The 20,225-nt window shown below is 34.7% G+C and overlaps 1 non-coding gene and 1 pseudogene across 1 annotated transcript; one reads left to right on the top strand and one right to left on the bottom strand.

Annotated features, from left to right (window-relative positions):
- Positions 1 to 8,377: 8,377 nt before the first annotated feature.
- Positions 8,378 to 8,449, top strand: TRNAP-UGG (transfer RNA proline (anticodon UGG)). Its single transcript has one exon. It is a non-coding gene; the product is annotated as a tRNA-Pro (tRNA).
- Positions 8,450 to 10,434: 1,985 nt separating this feature from the next.
- LOC150028770 (uncharacterized) lies at positions 10,435 to 16,945 on the bottom strand (annotated as a pseudogene).
- Positions 16,946 to 20,225: the final 3,280 nt, after the last annotated feature.

Here is a 20,225-nt window from a genome sequence, read left to right as displayed (position 1 = left end):
TTTCAACACCGGGTACTTAGCCAAAAACTTGGCCACAGACTTCTTGGTATCATAAGCGGACGAGAACTCAACAACCTTAGGATCCACCCAACTAAGATCCACGAGCGGAATGGCCGTCGGGGGAGAGTCCGGCCGGTCAATGACGTCGGCCGAAAGAGAGTCTGGCCGGTCGACAACGTTAACTGGGGGAGAGTCCAACCGGTCAACAACGTTAACCGGGTCGTCCCCCCTGACCACCTCTACCATGGGTGGCGCCTCGGCCACTCCAACCGATAAAGAACTGGTGGTAGATGAAGAAGAAGATGAAGAAGAGGAAGACGACTCAAGGGTGGGAGAGGGGCGACCGAGAGAAGGGGAAGAATGGTCGGATGAAGAGGACGTTGGCCGAGACACGGTCGACATCACTAACCTTGCAAATAATGGACGAGGTTGAACCTAATAAAAGTGGGTGAGAAGTCGCTCGGATCTCATAGCTAGGGGAGGAAGAACACTCGGCTATCAGACAGGCTCAGAGATGAAAACACAGCGTCACAACACTGTGGAGACCCCTATTTATAAGGCCCATGGGCCTCGGAATTCGAACCGTCGAATCGATCTCAACCGTTAGATCGCTTAGATCCAACGGTTCACAACACTTCCCGCCCGAAAAACCCTCATTAATGCCAATCATGTCACGTCGCCTAGAGGTCACATCACGCCGCCTAGGTCACGTCATACCTCGAGAAATGAAGCAATCGCACGATCAAGGGAGGCCGACCGACACCCATCATTAAAGACTCATCGGACATCTAACACATCTGCCCTTGAGCCTGGGGGGCAAGTGTACCGGTATGGGCGAGGCCGAGGTCCACCTGGCTGCCCGAGGCCGAGTCCACCTGACCGAGACCAGGGGAACCTGGCTGAGACTTAAGAAATTTGGCCGGATGACGAGGTCGATGACCCACTTGGCCGGACCTTAAAAGATTTGGCCGAGACCTTAGAAGACTTGGCCGAGACGACTGAGATGGCTGACGGCCGACCCTTATTACAGTTAATGCTCAAACCAAGATCAGTGAAGTTAATATATCATTAAGAATTAGGTAATGCAACCCTAAGCGGTATCCACCTCGATAAACGGGCCCAACAAGGTAGGCTCATTAGAATAATATAAATAGCACGCATTCCAAGGAGTAAGGTATGTCATTTATTACTGTTTACCTACCTAAGAGCTGACCACCCGCTTTATTGACTTGAGCGTCAGAGTGCCTTCGCAGTACCCTCACCATCCGGTGTTCACCCGAGACCAAGTGCCGAAGGAGAAGCAGGAGGACGACAAGAAATTCATCTCACCACTCAGTCACCTGACCGACCGAAGGAATGAGAAGAAGACTTCAATAGTTCTCTAGGTCCCATCTCCCTAGTAGGAACACTAATAAACTCCTCTTGTAGTGCTTTTCCTACTCTCAAACTATGTGTGAAGTGGTAGTAATGCTTCTTCTTTAGCTTGTACTTACTTCAAAAAAAAATTATATATGTCTTGGTAAAAATGAAAACATGTTATCTAAAAAAACATTATGGTAATCTGTTTGTTCTATGTTAGGTGCCTCTATCTTCATTAGTAAACAAAGTACGAAAAAACAATGCCAAGAAATTTGATTCTCTATAATTTCAAATTTGAAATATTTGACTTGATTGTGGGAAAGTTTCCTAATAATTAGAAGAATAATCCACCAAAAAATTGGATGTTGGGTGGAGATGCTTGTGTTATTAGGAAATGATCCCATCACATATGGTTTTTGGTGATGATGACAAATGTTTTGGACATAAGAGAGATCGAATATGATGATTCACACAGACCATTACGTGTTTCTTAGCCACCATCCTATAATTGTATTTCGTACTCTGTCCCTCTCTAACTCTCACATGCAATAATTTCATTAAAGTTGTTCTTCCAACAACTTTTGTGTAGGGATTTTCCTTTTGTTGCGTGAAGTATTAAGTTTCTAATATTCTTTATCAAGATGTAGAGACTTGTAAGAAGAGTTCTAAAATAACAGTAATCATCGTAATTCCACCATACTTAATAACATTTATACACGAGAATCAACATGATTGAGAGATATGTTGGTTTAAGTGAGACATGAGAAGAATACCACTGTAAATATAGAGTTTAACCATTTAAATAATGGAAGTTAATTAATAGGTCGGAAAACTCTCAAAAGCTTAAGGAAGAAAGAAAAAAAAAGGTTTAAATGGGTTTTATTCTTATAAATATATTATATATAATTTAAAAAAGAGAGAAAAAATAATAATACTCAACTGTTTGTAAGCTTTAACCCTAGAGTAATTCAGAATTTCTTTGATTTGCTAGAACAATAATAAAATGTAAATTCTTAATAAATGAGTTTTGACTATAATATTTTGGAAAATTAAGTGGATTTACTTAGTACTTTTCAGAATAATAATACTTAATAATAATAATTATAATAATAGAGTAATGAGAATAAAATAATATTTCTTTTAATAATTATCCTATATTTATAGGTTTTAAAACTTTAAAAAACGAGACTAATTAAACATAAAATATTTATCTATTTTTTTATAGATAAGCTCTATTGAACTGATTATATGGTTGATCCGATCTCATACTAGAAATTCTGCTAATACAACTAGATAAAATAATATTTATATTAATAGTGGCTGAAAAGAAATAATAGACAATTTAATGGTTTTGTGACACAACCAAAACCAATGGAAGCGTGCGGTGGTGCGGGAGTGGGTGTCACTTTTACTGGCAGAAAGAACATTGCTGGAATGGTGGGCGACACTTACACATCAATATGTACTTGTTTTGGGTTGATGATAAAAAGTGAGTTAAGAGGATAAGAAAAAGAAAATTAACATTATTTAAAAAAGTTGAATAAAAAACTAAGTAAAAAATAAAATTTATTTGTTATTTTTTCATATTTATCATTGTTTTAATTATTTATTTTTATTATAATAAATAAAATTATAAATATTGCAGTATATTTATCAATTTAAATAATCCATCACAAACACATGTTACAACAACACACTCATAATATATAACTATAACGCTGATCTCACATAAAATTAGAACAAATTAATTTAAATAATAGTAGTTTTTAGTATAAGAACTTTTTTAATAACTTAATCTAAATTAGAAACAATAATATATTTTTTACATTAATAAGTTTTATATACATAGTCCTTTAAACCCCATAACCTTCACTACGATACCATCGCGAGTTTCCACTTTATCATAAAGAATATAGTTATATAAACTTTATCATAGTAAGCTCAACCATATAATTTGTTACACCTTTCAAAATAGTATAGAAATCTACTAAATTTAACTAACTAAACCTAGGTATGAAAAAATAATTCAACAAATGAAAAAAAGAAGAGCAATATCACTTGATGTGATTGGTTTTTAAAAGAGTAAAAACAAGATGAAACTTCTCCTAATGAGTTTCTAGGTACAACTTAATTCAAGAAGAAGGCATCTTCATTGATCAAGGTGTTTGATCTTCATTATCTCTATTACATACTTTTTACCTGAAAGAAACTTATATACATCCTTTAGAAAAGATAGTTTTTTTTTTTTTGTTAATAGTAATTGACCATATTGTTATTGAATAGAAATCCATTACAAATTAATTAAATAAGTTATTTTTGCAAATATTTTTTATTTCTTAATCATGATAGATTATTTACTAATAGTAGTTAGAGTGTTAAGAGTCAAAGTGATTAAATAAAATAATAAAAATTAATTAATTAAAATAAAAAATTAGATTGATTTAATTTTTCTTATAATTGAATCATTTGATTTAGTTTATGATTTTACATTTCAAAACTAAATCATACCAAAATCAATTATTTAATATTATTATATTAATTATTTTAATTATATATTATAAATGTAAGTAATGAACGATAATTTAATATATCTAACTTAGTTTATATTTAAACCCTAAATATGTAATATGTGAGAGAAAAATAATATGACATGTACCGTCCCGTATCCGGGCGTTGACTAAGTCAAGGTCAAAGTCAACGACTGGAGAGTCAAAGTCAACGCAAGGCGTCGCCTAGGTGGAGAGACGTCAAGTGCCAGCATCGCCAAGAGGAAGCGTCGCCAGGACAAGGCGTCGCCTAGGTGATGGCGTCACCCAACCAGGGCGTCGCCAGCTCAAACAGTACTAAAGCAAGGCGATCACAGTGTGGTTCCCCGATACCCATGGGTAGGAAAGACCACGGAGGGAGCAACGCCGTGGGGAGGCCTCAGGTCCCGATAACCTGGGGCAGTGATAAAGAGAAGGAAAAGGTGGCTTCAAGGCCATAGTAATAGCACCATTGTAGGGCAGCCTGACTCGTGAAGTACTCCTGCCGCCCCCGAGACGCCTTTGGGACAGATACGACTCAAGAGGAAGGTCACGCCCAGGGTAGCAGGGCGCAGGGTGCGAGAGGAAGGCAGATACGCTCTCAAAGTAAGTGACTAGATAATTGGGGGCATGAGTTGGCACCCAAAAAGTCACCCCTAGCACAGTAGCACTCCCAAGCAGGAGGACTCACACGTAGAAACGCCCCCAGATGGGGTCATGGCGTCGTGAGGCCCTCCACGTGTACGACAGCCATGTCAGAATAGAAACACCCTCCAGTCAGGTACCAGGTAATTAAAGTCATTCAATACAGTTTCTGTTTCGAACATTCAGGTACTATAATGGCTCCCAAGCGTTTCAACGTCTTAAATGCGCTACGTTTCCTAAATCAGATACGCTGATTGAGTGCGTTACATTTTGCAATTAAAGGCGCGTTAAGGCGCTTTAAATGCTTGGGTAGTTTAAATAGCGCGGAGAATGTTGGAAACAGGGTTGGAACTTTTGGCAAATTTACCAGAGAACTCTCTAGTTGCTTGCTCGTGCTTAAGGTTACGTACAAGGGACTGGGGAAAGATCTTTGCCTGAGGGAGAAAACACACACACATATACACATTTCTTTTTATCACCTTCAGAGTGCCATACGCGGTGCTCAGAGACGTAGGTGAACAGTTTTGGTGTTTCTTGCTGGCTGACTTGAGCATCGGAGTGCAAACGGCCGCTAGGGCGCCTCTTTGTCCTCTTTTTTGCAGGAATCCACAGGTAACCAGGGGGAAGGAGTCCCTAGCTGACGGTTGAGGTCGCGCACGAAGACGTCACGGTCAACCGGACGGAACATGACATATTTAATATATAAATAAGATAAAAGAAGAGTATATATTTGATTTTTATTTGAATAATACATTACCACTTCTCATAATTGATCATTTAAAGTTGATATTACATTTAATAAAAAATGAATCATTTTCAATCCTTGTTGTGTATCTCTTCTAAGTTTTATTTAAGATAAATTTCTCAACAGAAAATTCATCAAATAATGATACTAATTCAATTTTTTTTTATTTTCAATAAACTTAATAACACAGGATATATTAACAAGAGTATAAGAGAGATGATGTTCCTAACAAAATTCAAGGTTTTTTTTAACAAATAATAATGAATTTTGTAAAAAAATGCACCAAAAGAGGTGAGAAACAATTAATAGAAAAAAATGCACGTAATTTTTTTTTTTTTTGGAAGATGTGATAATATTTGATGAAAAATATAACACCGTATAAAATACATCTAACTATTACAAGATTATGACTTATAAAAATATAAATATTAACAAAGTTCAAAATTATATTATAAAGCCCTCCAGACCCTCTCCTCCCCCCGACACCTGTATGATCGTTTGCTTGTGTACCTAGTACAATCATCACAGTTCACAACACAATAAGAAAAATAAGGGTAAACTAATGAAAAGAAATTTCACAACATTTAATTCATGCAAAAAGAACCAATCAAACTAATCATTTATAAACATTTATTTAAATATATAAAATTTTAATACCAATTTCATCATTCATATAGACCACACATGGATCTATTTTCAATCGCAATCATTAGATTTCATTGCAATCCCATTGACTACACATGAATCCATCGTCTTCCGGAAGACTCATTAAGTATGTCCCTACCAGAGACTAACACCTGATCCAAAGATTATCAGCAAATTCAAGAGAAAAGATCAGGGTAAGTTCAAACATCCAATATATAGAGTGTCTACAACGGGACCCATTGTGTATGAACTCCCTCACCAGCTTCTCACCACCTGATATCTTAGTCTATATGACTTAGATCATCAGTGAAACTAGATCATCTCTATTAAACATAGTTTTTACCATCAAATAATAACTCATATATTATCCCAAATGTATGACATCAATTTCATACAACTTTCATCATTCATATATAATACATATCATTCAATTACATAAAATTTAAAAATTCATAACATTCAAGAATTTTTCAAACATCAAAAACAATATTTAACTTCCAAACTATCAAAATATAATATTTATACATGTTCACACAACATAAAATCAAACAACTTTATCAAATAACATCCATACAAGAGAAATTGAAACTTGGGACCACGTCCCCTCCACATTCAGATCTTCTAGCCTAGGGTACTATTGAGAGTTAAAGTTAGTTTCCCTTACCTGAAATTCCACTAATGGAAATTCTACCTCGAAGAGGGGGGACTACTTCAAAATTTAGGAACACGCAAGTTATCCAAATATTACCAAATTTTAGTATGAGCTTAATCAAATTGAGAGAAACATTTTTATCAATTGGTCTCACTTTATGACTAAATCAAAGAAAAACATAGAGAATAATGGATATTTAGAGTAAAAATGAACTTACTATGTTTGAAAATCTGAAAGGGTAGAAATATACCCTCACTCTTCAACTACAACATGGTGTGATCAGATTTTAAGATAGATGAAGTATGAGATATAAAATAAAAAAAAAAGAAAAAGAGAGAATTTTAAACCGAAAGAGCGGGACGAGAAAAAGAAGAAGAAAGAGAATAAGCGGGGGATTTATAGAAAAAATGTTTATATAAAATATCACTTAGGTTTTTTTTTCTACAATGGAATGGAAGAGAGATGTTTTTTTAATATCTTTTTATCTATTAGTGTACTTTTATACAATTTTGTTATTAATATATTATAACAATAAATGTGCTTCAGTTCATGTAAAAAAGATATAATTTTATTATTTTTATGAATAATTAATTAAAAAATAAAAAATATACAATTTAATATATGTATGTTTATAAAAATTATATTAAAAAAATTATGTAGCTATTATTTTAAAAAAATAACTTTTTTAATTACTTTAAAACAAAGAGAAGTTATTCAATGAAATAAATAATTTTTTATTTATTAAATGACACTAAAGAAAATTACAAAATGATATAAAGTTATATATTTTTAAAACTGTTAAATATAACTTTTGTCCTATATTATAAAGTGAAATTAATTTTTTTTATCTAATCTAAACTTTAGACAATATAGTACTTATAATTTATGTAACTGAAAATTCGTTTGTCAAAAAAAAATTAACAATATTTCATTTCAATAAACTTTTAATTATAAATATTTATGATATATAAAATTTAAATAGAAATAAAAACTAATTTTTCATATAAATTTAAAATATATTTAATTCTTTTAAATATATGAAACTAGAAGATGTCATAGTCTATTTTCACATGTAAACAGGTCTCGCTAGTTCAAACACCCTTATGCAATAAACCTAGTCCCTAACCACACCACATATAGGGAAACAAAGTGTAATAAATGTAACAACGATAACAAAGTTTAATTAAAATTTGGTTGTAAGATACCGATGAAACAAAAAATATTTCTGACTGAATAATAATAAACTGTACTTATGATGTTAACAAAAGTACTAAATAAAATTATGACTAAAATTATTTTTTACCCTCACTCTTTAGTCATTTCCTCTTAGGTTATTTAAGCTTTAAAAGATCATTTTAATTCATTTAACTTTGTAATGCTAATCAGAAGGGTTTATTTATTAGATGTACACCAACATCCTTAATATTTTTAAATTAAAAGTTATTTTTAAAGTAGTAGTGGTTAAAATTTTATTATTTATTTAAGAGAAACTTGTCATAATGTCATGCGTTAAAACTAATAAATATGTTTACAAGATTAGAAGTGGACGGAGATTAAAAATATATTTAAAAAAAACAAAAACATCTGATGAATTAGAATATATTCGTGAAAATGAAAAATAAAAAAATAATGAGAAAATAAATTTAAATTATTCAATTAAAATACGAGCTTAATGTAATAATATTTTATATTTAATCATAAATGATTATGTAGGATAATTTTGATAATTTCTCAAACATGGTACCCAACTTGATTTGTAATAAAACAAAGACAGTTAATATCTTATTAAACTTAATAAAATATGTTGGGCATTTGGTCTAGTGGTATGATTTTCGCTTTGGGTGCGAGAGGTCCTGAGTTCGATTCTCGGAATGCCCCACCTTTTTATATATATTTTAAAAACCCTAAAAAGCAGATTTTTTTTCTTCCAATTAAATTATTTGTTCTATTTTTTTTATTATATCCACTTCTAATAAATATTATTTTTTCAATAATGTATTCATAATTTTTATGGTCATTATTATTTTATATTTATTAACCAAAGATCACACTTTCTGATATATGTAGGAAAAAGATCTTCTCTCTGCAATTCAAACATATCTAGTTATTTATTTATTATCTTTTATTAATAATAAATAAAATAAATAAAAATGAGTATTTAAGAGGTACCTTAATTTTTTTTTAAAAATAAACTTCACACACACTCCAAAACACTCAAGATCAACATCAACCACACCCTTACAACAAACCAGTAAAATTACACAAATTCATTACTACTATGGTTGCAGCAGTTTCACTAGATTTAAAACTACAACAACTCACAAATATGCTATTGCGAAGTTTCCTATGTTGCATCTTTTCTTTTTCCCACTGCTACCAGGATAACGTTACTATACCTCCTTTACGATCCTCCTACGCATGGCTATCTTGGGAGTTCAAAGTAGAAATTTGAGGCTCCTACAACCCCTAAAGTGAGGTAACATATATTTGACTCCCCGCATCATTACATGGACTTGCTTCCATCTCCCGCTTGATACAGCCGTGACAAATCAATTTTCCTTGAGGTTTTAGCAACCCATCCATTCGGCACACACTCTTTACACCCTACTCATAAGAAACTGAGTAGGTCCTTTGACTAGCATCTTTGTCTAGGTGCATGTTATTGCTTTCAGTAACCACTCTCTATTTCTTGCATATTAGTACCCACAACAATAGCCATAGATAGTTAGTTACCTACGTCTAGATCATAACATTTTCAGGAATGTCGTTGGATATTGGACCTAATAAGAGTAGAAGATAAGAGCTTTTGGGTATCTTGTGTTTTGTCCAGGACCATGAATTGAGTTGGGCCATGCAAAAAATTTCTTGAATATCTAACCTCCCTTGTTCAATCACTATCTTATTTATATGCTTCCATATCATCCATATTATGCTTATTTACACTCCTTTCCAGACTCTATTTTGTTTTTTTTTACAACTTCATGAGATAAAAATGTCAGAAGTGATCAGGTATATTTTGATGGCTCACACATTGAATTCTCACCCATATGTCACACATTAACCAAATGTTTTGCACCTACTTACACCTCAGGAATAGATGTATAATTATTTGCACCTATTCACACTCCCTTGTTCAAGTCGACACAACTTACCCAATGTATTCAATAATCCTATCTTCACTAGTACAAAAAGGTACATTAACGACGATTAAAAATGACATATAAAGACGGTTCTCAAACCGTCGTTACTGCGGACGTCGTTATAAAATAATCATTTTTAACGACGGTTGTTGAATTGTCGTTATAAAACGACGGTTCATTTAATCGACTTTATAAGTAGATGCTAAATAGTAATAAAAAAGTTTTAAACAAACTTTTAAAGACGGTTCCCATGGGAACCGTTGTTATATGTGTGACTTTTAAAGAGTGTTCCACATGGAACCGTCATTGTATGTGAGACTTTTAAAGACGGTTCCATGTGAAACTGTCGTTATATGTGGGTTTAAAAAAATATTTTGTTTTTTAATAAACCTCAAATCTACATAAAATATCTAATTCCAGAAAATCAAAACATTTAAAATCATAATTTAAATAAAAAAAATATACATACAACAAATTATAACATTCTACAAAAAGTTTTGCTAATATATGAAAAAGTATGTCATTCTAATGATTTAACTTTGTATGTAAATCATTATATTTTGTTTTTTAATAAACCTCAAATCTACATAAAATATCTAATTCCAGAAGATCAAAACATTTAAAATCATAATTTAAATATAAAAAATATACATACAACAAATTATAACATTCTACAAAAAGTTTTGCTAATATATGAAAAAGTATGTCATTCTAATGATTTAACTATCCTAAGGTGTTATACATGGTTACAAAATACTTTGACCATGTTGTTCTCACATACTCCAATGCTTTTGAATCTAATGGGTGTTAGTCGTTGAAAAACTGTGACATTTGAATTTTTTTGAATCAGTGCATGAATAATAAACCCCGAATTTTAAAGTGTTTATTGTATTGAGGTATTACCTGATCCCAACCTTTATTAATTGCAGCTTGCACAATAGTCAACATCCACTGCATAACATAATAACCACACTCATAACTTCTGGATTGCTTGTTGGACTGCATGTGAAAATAAATGTATTAAATGAATGATTAAGACACATTAAATTAAGTGAACAAATATACTTTAAATACCTTAAGGTACATCCAAATGAGTCTTTGTGCGTTTGCACTTCTCCTCCCACTCAACATGTTATATCCAGAGTAAGTACTAAAATAATAAGATTTCATGTCAGAATACATAACATTATATAATGTATAAGTAATAATAAATGTTAAATGAAACTGTCGTACCTATCTATAATGTGTTTAAAATAGGGAGGGTTTTTTTTTATGCAAGGAGCAAAACCATGCAATGGTATGATCTTGAACAAATATGATCAATAGTTGCCAATGACACCTATATAACAAATCAGTTAATTTATCTTATGTTAATAATTTAATATAACTTATTTAATAAGGACTTACTCATGGATGTATGGAGCAAAATAAATTTCTTTTCCTCCATTCTTTAAGGCATTGGTGATGTATGTTTGTGTTTCTGACTTCTTGTTTCCAATTAATTGAATGACTTGAGGGTCTAAAAACCCATACATATTGTGTTTCCCCTCATCGAAGCATAATCCACAAAGATACCTAAATTTCAATAAGTTAGTACTAATATATTTAATAAATCAAAAGTATAAAGATTTTAATATTTGAACTTACATAATCCATAATTGCAGAACTGTTAAGTTAATCTCTTGATCTCCGGATGCAAGGTCCAACAAATCAGACATGTGAATGTACAACGGTACATCACTATGCCTTCCAAAAACATTGGCATCCCATGGAACCTTTAAGACGGTTGTATCCAAAGCTGTAGCAACTTCCACCAATGCCGCCACAGGATCATCAATGGAGAATATTTTCTTCTTTCGCAAAGGCAGTTTTGTCTTAGGTTCCTGCTACTCATCAACAAACAAACAAATACTTAAATTAGTTAGAATGTAATATATCTTATATATAATCCTATTAGTATTAGTGCAAAGATATACCGTAGAGTCTATAGGTCTGATCAGATGTCTAGGCTAGGCAACGAAAGTATGTAATGCCTCTGCTACAATTGTGACCTCTGATGTCGGCACAGAAATTGCAACATCACCATAAAGGACCTTCACCACCGTGACCTTCATGAAATTAGAAGGAAGAGGCACATTGTGTAACATTGTGACCCTTTTATAACACTTACCTAGGGCAACAAATCGGGTCAAAGAATTACATTCAACATATAACTCGCATTGGCTAGTTGAGCCAAAGTCATCTCCCGATAGATCAACCACCGAACAACTCCCTTTAGTCTGACTTTCTTAATAGGAGGCGGAGGTGGTTCATCTTCTATCATAGTAGGTGGTTGCTGTGAGAGTCTTAAACCCTCCCACCACTTTTCGAACTCCCTTTTCATCCCCCATTAAACTCCTCCATTAAGCTTTCTCTAAGCTCTTGAGTTACCTCAACCTTTATCTGCTCACGTAATTGTAGTAAATACTCTTGGCTAGGTTGACTGAACGATTGTTCCTTGCTATGTGATGAAGGTCCAAAGTATGACTGAATCCCAACCCCATATCCAGTTACACGAACACGTTCAGGGTGCTCAGGTCGTCCGAGAGCAACATTAAGAATATCATTGCGACCACATGGATTAAAAGTCCCCTGTGTTGATTGCTCAGCAAGAGAATCCTAAAACAAATGAAAAGAAATTGTCAAACTTCAACACATTCAATTTAAAATAACACATAGAAAACATATTTCTTACAATTTGTTCAACTGTTTGTTTTGTAGACTTAGAACTCCATGTCCCTGATAGGTTTATATGGGCACCCTTCCACATCTCATGTCGGAGTGGTGGGGATGGAGGCCTAAAAGAATCTACACTATTCATTTCCTCAATGGAAGTAGAACGTGATTTAATATTTTCTTTAAGCATCTTCTGCTCTAACAACTTATAACCACCACGGGACAATAAGTGTGGGGTATCATTATGTTCCTGACTGACTTTTGCTTTGTTCCGAACATCCTATCATCAACATTCAAAATTTAATAATATGTTAATATAAACTATATCCAAATATAAAAGTGATATTAACCTGCCATTTTTCAGTTTGTCGAATTTGCACAAACTGCCGCCAAGTTTCTTCATCAAGGGATGCATATTTTGTACAAGGATTTTCTTCTTTCCTTTTACCATATATAAAATTTGTTGTCAATTTTGATTTGAACTGACGAAACTTGACACCCACATCAGAAAGAACCTTCGCTTTCAAGGTTTCCACATTCAAGATCTTGTAACGCATCTACATTATTTGAAAGAATTAGTTCATAAACAAGAACAAAGTATAAAAGAACTTTCGATTGAAGAAGGTAAAAACAATTACATACCATAATATCTTGCCAAATCATGTTTCTCTCGTGCTTGGTCACGTGATCCCAAAACTCAGTTAAGATAGAGATCCTTTCACGAGACAGTACTCCAAGATAACTCCTATATTTCTTTGCATATGGCCCAGTGGCCACACCAGTGTGGACATCAATAGGCAATGATATTTTGTCATCTTTATTTATCTTCTTAAACATATTCTTTAATCTTGTAGGTCATCTACCAGTTTTTGAACGAGAAACTTTATCATCTGCCATGTTCCTGTTATCAAACAAATATGATAAGCATCAAGAATATGAAATATAATTAAAATTATATATTGTAAAACTAAACATGAATCACATGCACATACAAATGTATATTCCTTCGTTGTGATCATTTCGAGTTGCATGTACACCATCAACAATATCCTTGTACTCTTTATTGATGGTCGTTCTTGTAACAAATGTCATTGTTTGTATCTTCTGGGTCATTATGTTGTTTTTTTTCCATGTAGCACAACAAACCAGTGTTCAGACATAGGATCTTGGATATAGAAAACTTAGGAAGCTTGATGTGCCATTATGAATGGTTTGTCATGATAACCCATCTTTCGAAAGTCAACCAAAGTCATTCCTGATTCATCAACTTTGACACCAGTCTTATTGTCAACCCACTTGCATTTAAAAATAGGTACAGTAAACTTGGTATAATTAACTTCCCCAATCTTTACTATGCACCATAATAAGGCATCGATCCCACAACAGGATTTTGATACTTTGCAGTTGAAAACCGCATAGACTTTGCCTCCAAGGTGACTCGGCTATTTTGCACTGTACTCCTATCATCTCGAGACTTTGTGTAAAACAAACAACCATTTACTTCATAGCTAGAACAACATAAAATATCAAACTTGAGACCGTTTGCAAGCCATGTTAATGTTTCAGATGTTGATGGATCATTCATTATTTGTTGCTTAAATCATGACATGAAAGTTTTGTTATGCTCAATTAACACCCATTTTTCTAATTGTCTTGGATTTTTATATTTGATAATGTCTTTGTGTGTATCTAAGTGTACCGACCAGTCCTCGGTCTCGGGCAATGACCAAAGTCATGGTGGGGCCCCGAAGGCTAGGTCCACTGGGAGGTTGGCAGGACGGGCCAGAGTCTTAGTTGGCTCACAGATAAGGGGAGCCGAGGAGGGGGCGACATCAAGGCAGGGCGTGGAGGCCTCGGGCCTTGGTAACCCAACAGTAAAGATAGACCGAAAAAGGTGGTTTCCAAGCCACACTCTAGTTATCAGTGAGGGGAAGCGTAGATCATGAGGGATCCGTGCATGGGGTGTAGGGGACACGGTAGTACGCACCACTATCAAAGAGCCAATGGGAAAGAGACGACTTGTAAGGGTCACGTCCCAGGGGTGATCTGCATGCATGGCGCGTGAATAGTTAAGGGCACTCCTAGAGCGGATGGCCTGGGGGTTGGGTGCATGAGTTGGCATCCAAGTGGTCATCTCGCGCCAGTTGCTCTTCGGCAAGGTAGTCTTACGCACTAGATGGCCCTAAGACTGGGTGATAGTGTCGCTAAGACGCACCTACAATAAGCTTAGGTCACAGTTAGCAAAAGGGGCAGAGACACTGAAAGGTATATAAAGGGAAACAACTAGCATAACAAGGTACACATTTCTAATGCATGTAACACACAGAGAGAATACACACACAGAGCTCTCATAGTTTAGAGTTTTTGGTGTTTCTTTGCCCGATGTTTGACTCGAGCGTCGGAGTGCAAACGGCCGCGAGGGCGCCCTTTGTCTCTTGTGTTTTCAGGTGGTTCCGTCAGGGGAAAGGCACGTAAGGAGGAGGGATTCTAGGACGCACAACTGTCGTAGACGCATAAGATGCCTTGGGTCAACCGGCGGGAACACTAAGTATGGTAACACCTCATCAGTGTTATTCAAGATATACAAGTGTGCTTGCAGAACCTCTTCTCTAGATTTGCTTATGACATGTACACCTTTTGAAGATTTTACTTATCAATCTACGAGAGTGCCAACCTTTTTCAGGAACTCCTATACATTTGGCTTTTGACATGTACTCGGAACAAAACTCAATAGATTCTTCTGAAATGTATCTTTCAATAATGGAAGCTTCAGGACGACATTGATTCTTCACATATCCCTTCAAAATCATGTATCATTCAACTGGATACATCCATCACATATAAACTGGCCCACACAATCTGATTTCTCTCACAAGATGAACAACCAAGTGTACCATAATATCAAAAAAAGATGGAGGAAAAAACATCTCGAGTTGACACAAGATAACAATTATTTCTTCTTCAAGTTCATCCAACTTCTGAGAGTCAATCTCTTTACTATATATGGAATTGAAAAATGAACATAGTCGAGTGATTGTATGCCTAACATATTTTGGTAAGATTCTACAAATAGCCACCGATAGTAATTGTTGCATTAGAACGTGACAATCATGTAACTTTAAGCCAATTGGTTTCAAATCATTCATAGATACAAGAATCTTCACATTTGAAGAGTAGCCTTGTGGTACCTTAACACCTTTAAGAAATTCACAAGAACTTGTTTTCTCTTTCTTTGACAAAATGTAACACGCTGCAGACAAGTATGTACGTTTACCAACTTCTCTCGGTGCTAATTCCTCTCATATATTCACCTCAATCAAATCCAGACGTGTATTCACACTATCCTTTGTTTTTCCTTTAATGTTTAGAAGTGTTCCTATTAGACTATCACACACATTCTTTTCTACGTGCATTACATCTATACAGTGTCTGACATCTAACTTACGCCAATACGGAAGATAAAAAAAGATTGATCTCTTCTTCCATATTTCACTCACAGTTTGCTTTTTCTTCATTTTTCCAAAAGTCACATTAAATTTTTTTATTTTTTCATAAATTTCAACACTACTTAAGGGAGTGGGACAAATGTCATGTTCTTGGTATCTGTTAAAAGCTTTTTTCAATCTATGATACGGAAGATATTTCTTTAGAAATCTACGATGCCCAAGATACACAGTTTTTCTTCCGTGTTTCAACTGCTCATAAGATGTCTTGTCTTCACATATTGGACATGATCTATGGCCTTTCACACTATAACCTGACAAGTTCCCATATGCAGGGAAGTCATTGATAGTACAAAACAACATCGCATGCAATCGAAAAGATTCATTCTTAAACGCGTCAAACATATCAACCCCTTCATTCCATAATAACTTCAAATGTTCAATCAATGGATTAGGATAAACATCTATGTCATTTCCAGGTTGTTTTGGACCAGAGATCATCATAGATAACATCATGTATTTGCGCTTCATACAAAAAGCAGGAGGTAAGTTGTAAATCACTAACAAAACGGGCCATGAAAAATGATTACCACTTAAATTTCCAAAGGGATTCATTCCATCAGTTGCCAATCCAAGTCTTAAGTTTCTTGATTCTTTTCCAAATTCTGGAAATTCTTTATCAATATTCTTCCACTACAAAGAATTAGTAGGATGACGAAGTAGTCCATCACTTTTTCTATTATCTGTATGCTAGCTAAGGTTTTTAGCGTCATCTGCATTTGCAAACAAACGCTTAAGCCTTGGAATTATTGGAAGATACCAAACAACCTTAGCAGGAGGACCAACTTTAGGACATTCTGACCTTTGTGAATTCATCAATTTCATCATTCTGACCAACTTTAACCTTATAACGTGACAAACCACACTTGGGACATCTTCTTAAATATTCGTACTCATTTCTGTATAAAATACAATCTTTAGGACATGAATGTATTTTTTTATATTCCATACCCATCGGACAAAGTATTTTTTTCCTCTTAATTTCGATTGGGTAATGTATTTCCTTTTGGAAGCATGTCCTTAACTAATTCGAGCAATTCTGTAAAGCTTTTGTCGGTCCATCCATTCTTTGCCTTCAAATTCATCAACCTTAACACTGCTGATAATCGTGTGAAGTTAGTTGAACCAGGATACAAAGGAGTCTCTGCATCATTAGACATATTTTCGAAAACTGCATTAGCAAAAGATTCTACTCCCACATCACGAATCATGTCTTCTAATCTATCATTCATTGAGAAATGAACTTCCTCCGAAGCTCGGCGCACATTTGGTAAGTCTAACAATTCAGCATGCCACGTCCATATTGTATAATTTTTCAAAAATCCATCACACGAAAGATGTTCTCTATTTTCGGAAGCACTCAATATCCTTCCATTCAAACAATTGACACAAGGACACCTTATTCTTACTCCATTATTACAACTAACTGCATTATGTTATGCGAACTGTATGAATTCTTCCACCCATTTTTCTTAAGCATCACTTATTCGTGGTGTATTAATTCAACTCTAATCCATAGAACTACGAAACTCAGAACCAATGCAGACTCAGAACCAATGCGTTCAATATGTAATCATTAAAAAAATAAATCAAAATTGTCGAAGGTCGGACACCTCCAGACTCAAAACCAGTGCGTTCAATATGTCAAAACAATATATAACCATTAAAAACTAAATCAGAAAGCCAAAGGTCGGACACCCTCAGACTCAGACTCAGTGTGTTTAATATATAAAATCAATATCTAACTCAAAACAAACACTTTCAAAATATAGTTATAATATTTAATATATAATTAAATAAAAAATACAAATATATGATAAGTGTCTAATTTCAGTAATATTTCATATTAAAATATAGACACTTATGAGGATTTATTGCTAATTTACATATAAAATAATCCCTAATTTATGAATTTACACCTTTTTACATTTTTTATGATCTTTATTTGAATAAGAGTAGTTTATTCCCAAATTTGGTGTTAATTGCATATTTCTAAGGAAGATTGGAGATTTGGATTAAAGATGAATGATTTGAGCTAAAAAGAGAAAGATGGAAGGTCCCAAAATGGAAAAAGATGTAGAGATAGATTGGGCCTTTTTATGTTTTATCACTTAGCCCATTAGCGTGACACAGGAACCAACCTAACCTTAGAAAATTAGGTTAAATAGGGGGCTAGAGGCTCAACCCTTGTGTGCCAGATTGAGAGGAAAACACCAGAGAGTGAATTGTAACCCAATTGGGAGAATGGAAGGTGCTAGAAGTATGCGTGGCTAATTCTACCCTTTGGGATTGGGAGTAATCTGCTCAAACTCTTATGTATTGAGGTGATATCTTATATATTAATATTCAGTTCTTGATTGATTATTGGTATTGTTGTTTTACTTTTAATTTTCCGTGACAAATTGAGAATCTTAAATATGACCAGGAGGTATTTTTAGGGTTCGGACCTAAACAACAATACTTAACATATTTGAGTGCTAGGAATAGACTTGAAATGTTAATTGCTATTAAACGTCTGAGCTTCGTTCTAAGTTGTTCTTATAATTATACGAGGGATCAATAGTTAGGGGACATTCTTAAGGATTTTATATGCGAGGAATCGATATAAATCGTTTTTATACGGGCATCAATTTCAATCAAAGAACTTAATATTGACATGCTAATAAAAATACTTGAGAGTGAGAGAGATGAAACTAATCCTTATTTTTCCAATTGAAACAACTAATTCTTTGTCTGTTTTCTTATTGATCAGTGCCAACACAATTAATTCAAAACTCTTTTAATTGTTCTGTTTTTATATTTAGCGATTATTTTACTCGATAATTCACTGTTCCTTGTGGGATCGATATCCGTCCTTAGGGACAATTATTACTTCTGACAAATGCGGTGCACTTGCCGTAAAATGTCATCAATATACTAACCTCCAAAGTGAAACGAAGCTGAAAAGAAACTCGCGCAAACGAGCGAGAACTTTGTTAACGAACGGGGCAACAAGGAGGCGGTGCTAGCGCGGTGGGGCAGGGACGCGAGGCGCGCGGTCGTGGTTGCCAGGGGCGCGACGACGCTGGCGCAGGGGCGCGGTGCGGGGCACGACGTCGCAAGGGCACGATCGTGGGGCGGCGCTGGTCACAAGGCAAGCGGTGCAGAGGTGAAGGCGGAAGGGTGGCCTATGAACGGTGTGGGTGAGGAGTGAAAGAAAAGGGATATGTGAGAATGAAAATGGATCTATGAGAAAGAAGAGGGATCTGTGTGAAAATGAAAGGGAGGCAAAGCGTTGGTGCTGAAAAAATCAAAAGACACCACCTTTAACGACTGTTTCGTGAGAACCGTTGCGGAAGCCCTACTTTTAAAGACGGTTCTGGTGTGAACCGTTGTTGTATCCTCAACTCCCACCTTTAACGACGGTTCAGGCAGGAACAGTCGTTAAAAATGCAAAAAAAATTCAAAAAATTTATGGAACTGCCTCCGCCTCGCTTATTACGATTGTTGTTTCCAAACCGTCTTTAAAGGGTGTCATTAATTATGTATTTTGTACTAATGCTCCCTACATGTAAGGTTCACCTCGGTAGGACATCTGTCCTTAATCACTCTTTAGGCCAAAAGTTGGGCAACAAGTAATACTTTAATATCCTAAAAAGTAGAGTACCAAGACTCCCTAATCTCCATTTCCTCCCTCTGGTCGGGTTGTAGGCAACTATATGCTGACTTAACAAAATACTCTAGGTGGTCATCTACCCACACACCCACATGTCCTCTTGTTCCTTTTTAAGGTTTAGATTTTGCACAATCTGCATAAATTCTGCTTCTAGTTCCTTTTCCCAACAAAATCTATCCCGTCTCCAATTTAACCTCCACTTTTATGTTTGAGCACTCAAGTCCAAAATCTTCCTATTGTTTTCTCCTGGTCCCATATATTGTATAGAGTCTAGGGAATACATTGTTTAACGGTTCCCCTGCAAGCCATACATTTTCCCATAATTTGACTTCATTTCCTCTACCTATTTTCCAATGTATATTACTATTAAACCAATTACTCTCTTGTTGCTTCCCACATACCTTCTTTAGGTCTTTCCACCAGGCTGATTCTAAACTCACACTTCCCTCCCCATCCAAAGTCCTCCATGTCCCATCACTACAAAAAATTGTGTAAAAAGTGGCAGTTTTAATATGGTGGTTATTAATAACTGTCACAAATTTCAGTATAATACGTCATTTGACTAACCGCCACAATTATCTTTCAAAAATATGTCATTTTCAACTGTCACAATTATCCTTCAAAATAAAAACAAGTTTAAC

This window comes from Phaseolus vulgaris, chromosome 3 (assembly GCF_051622355.1).
Source record: "Phaseolus vulgaris cultivar YP4 chromosome 3, ASM5162235v1, whole genome shotgun sequence".
In the NCBI taxonomy this organism is placed as follows: Eukaryota; Viridiplantae; Streptophyta; class Magnoliopsida; order Fabales; family Fabaceae; genus Phaseolus; species Phaseolus vulgaris.
Note: the sequence above shows the minus strand (reverse complement) of the source record. Positions and strands in the feature narration are given on the sequence as shown.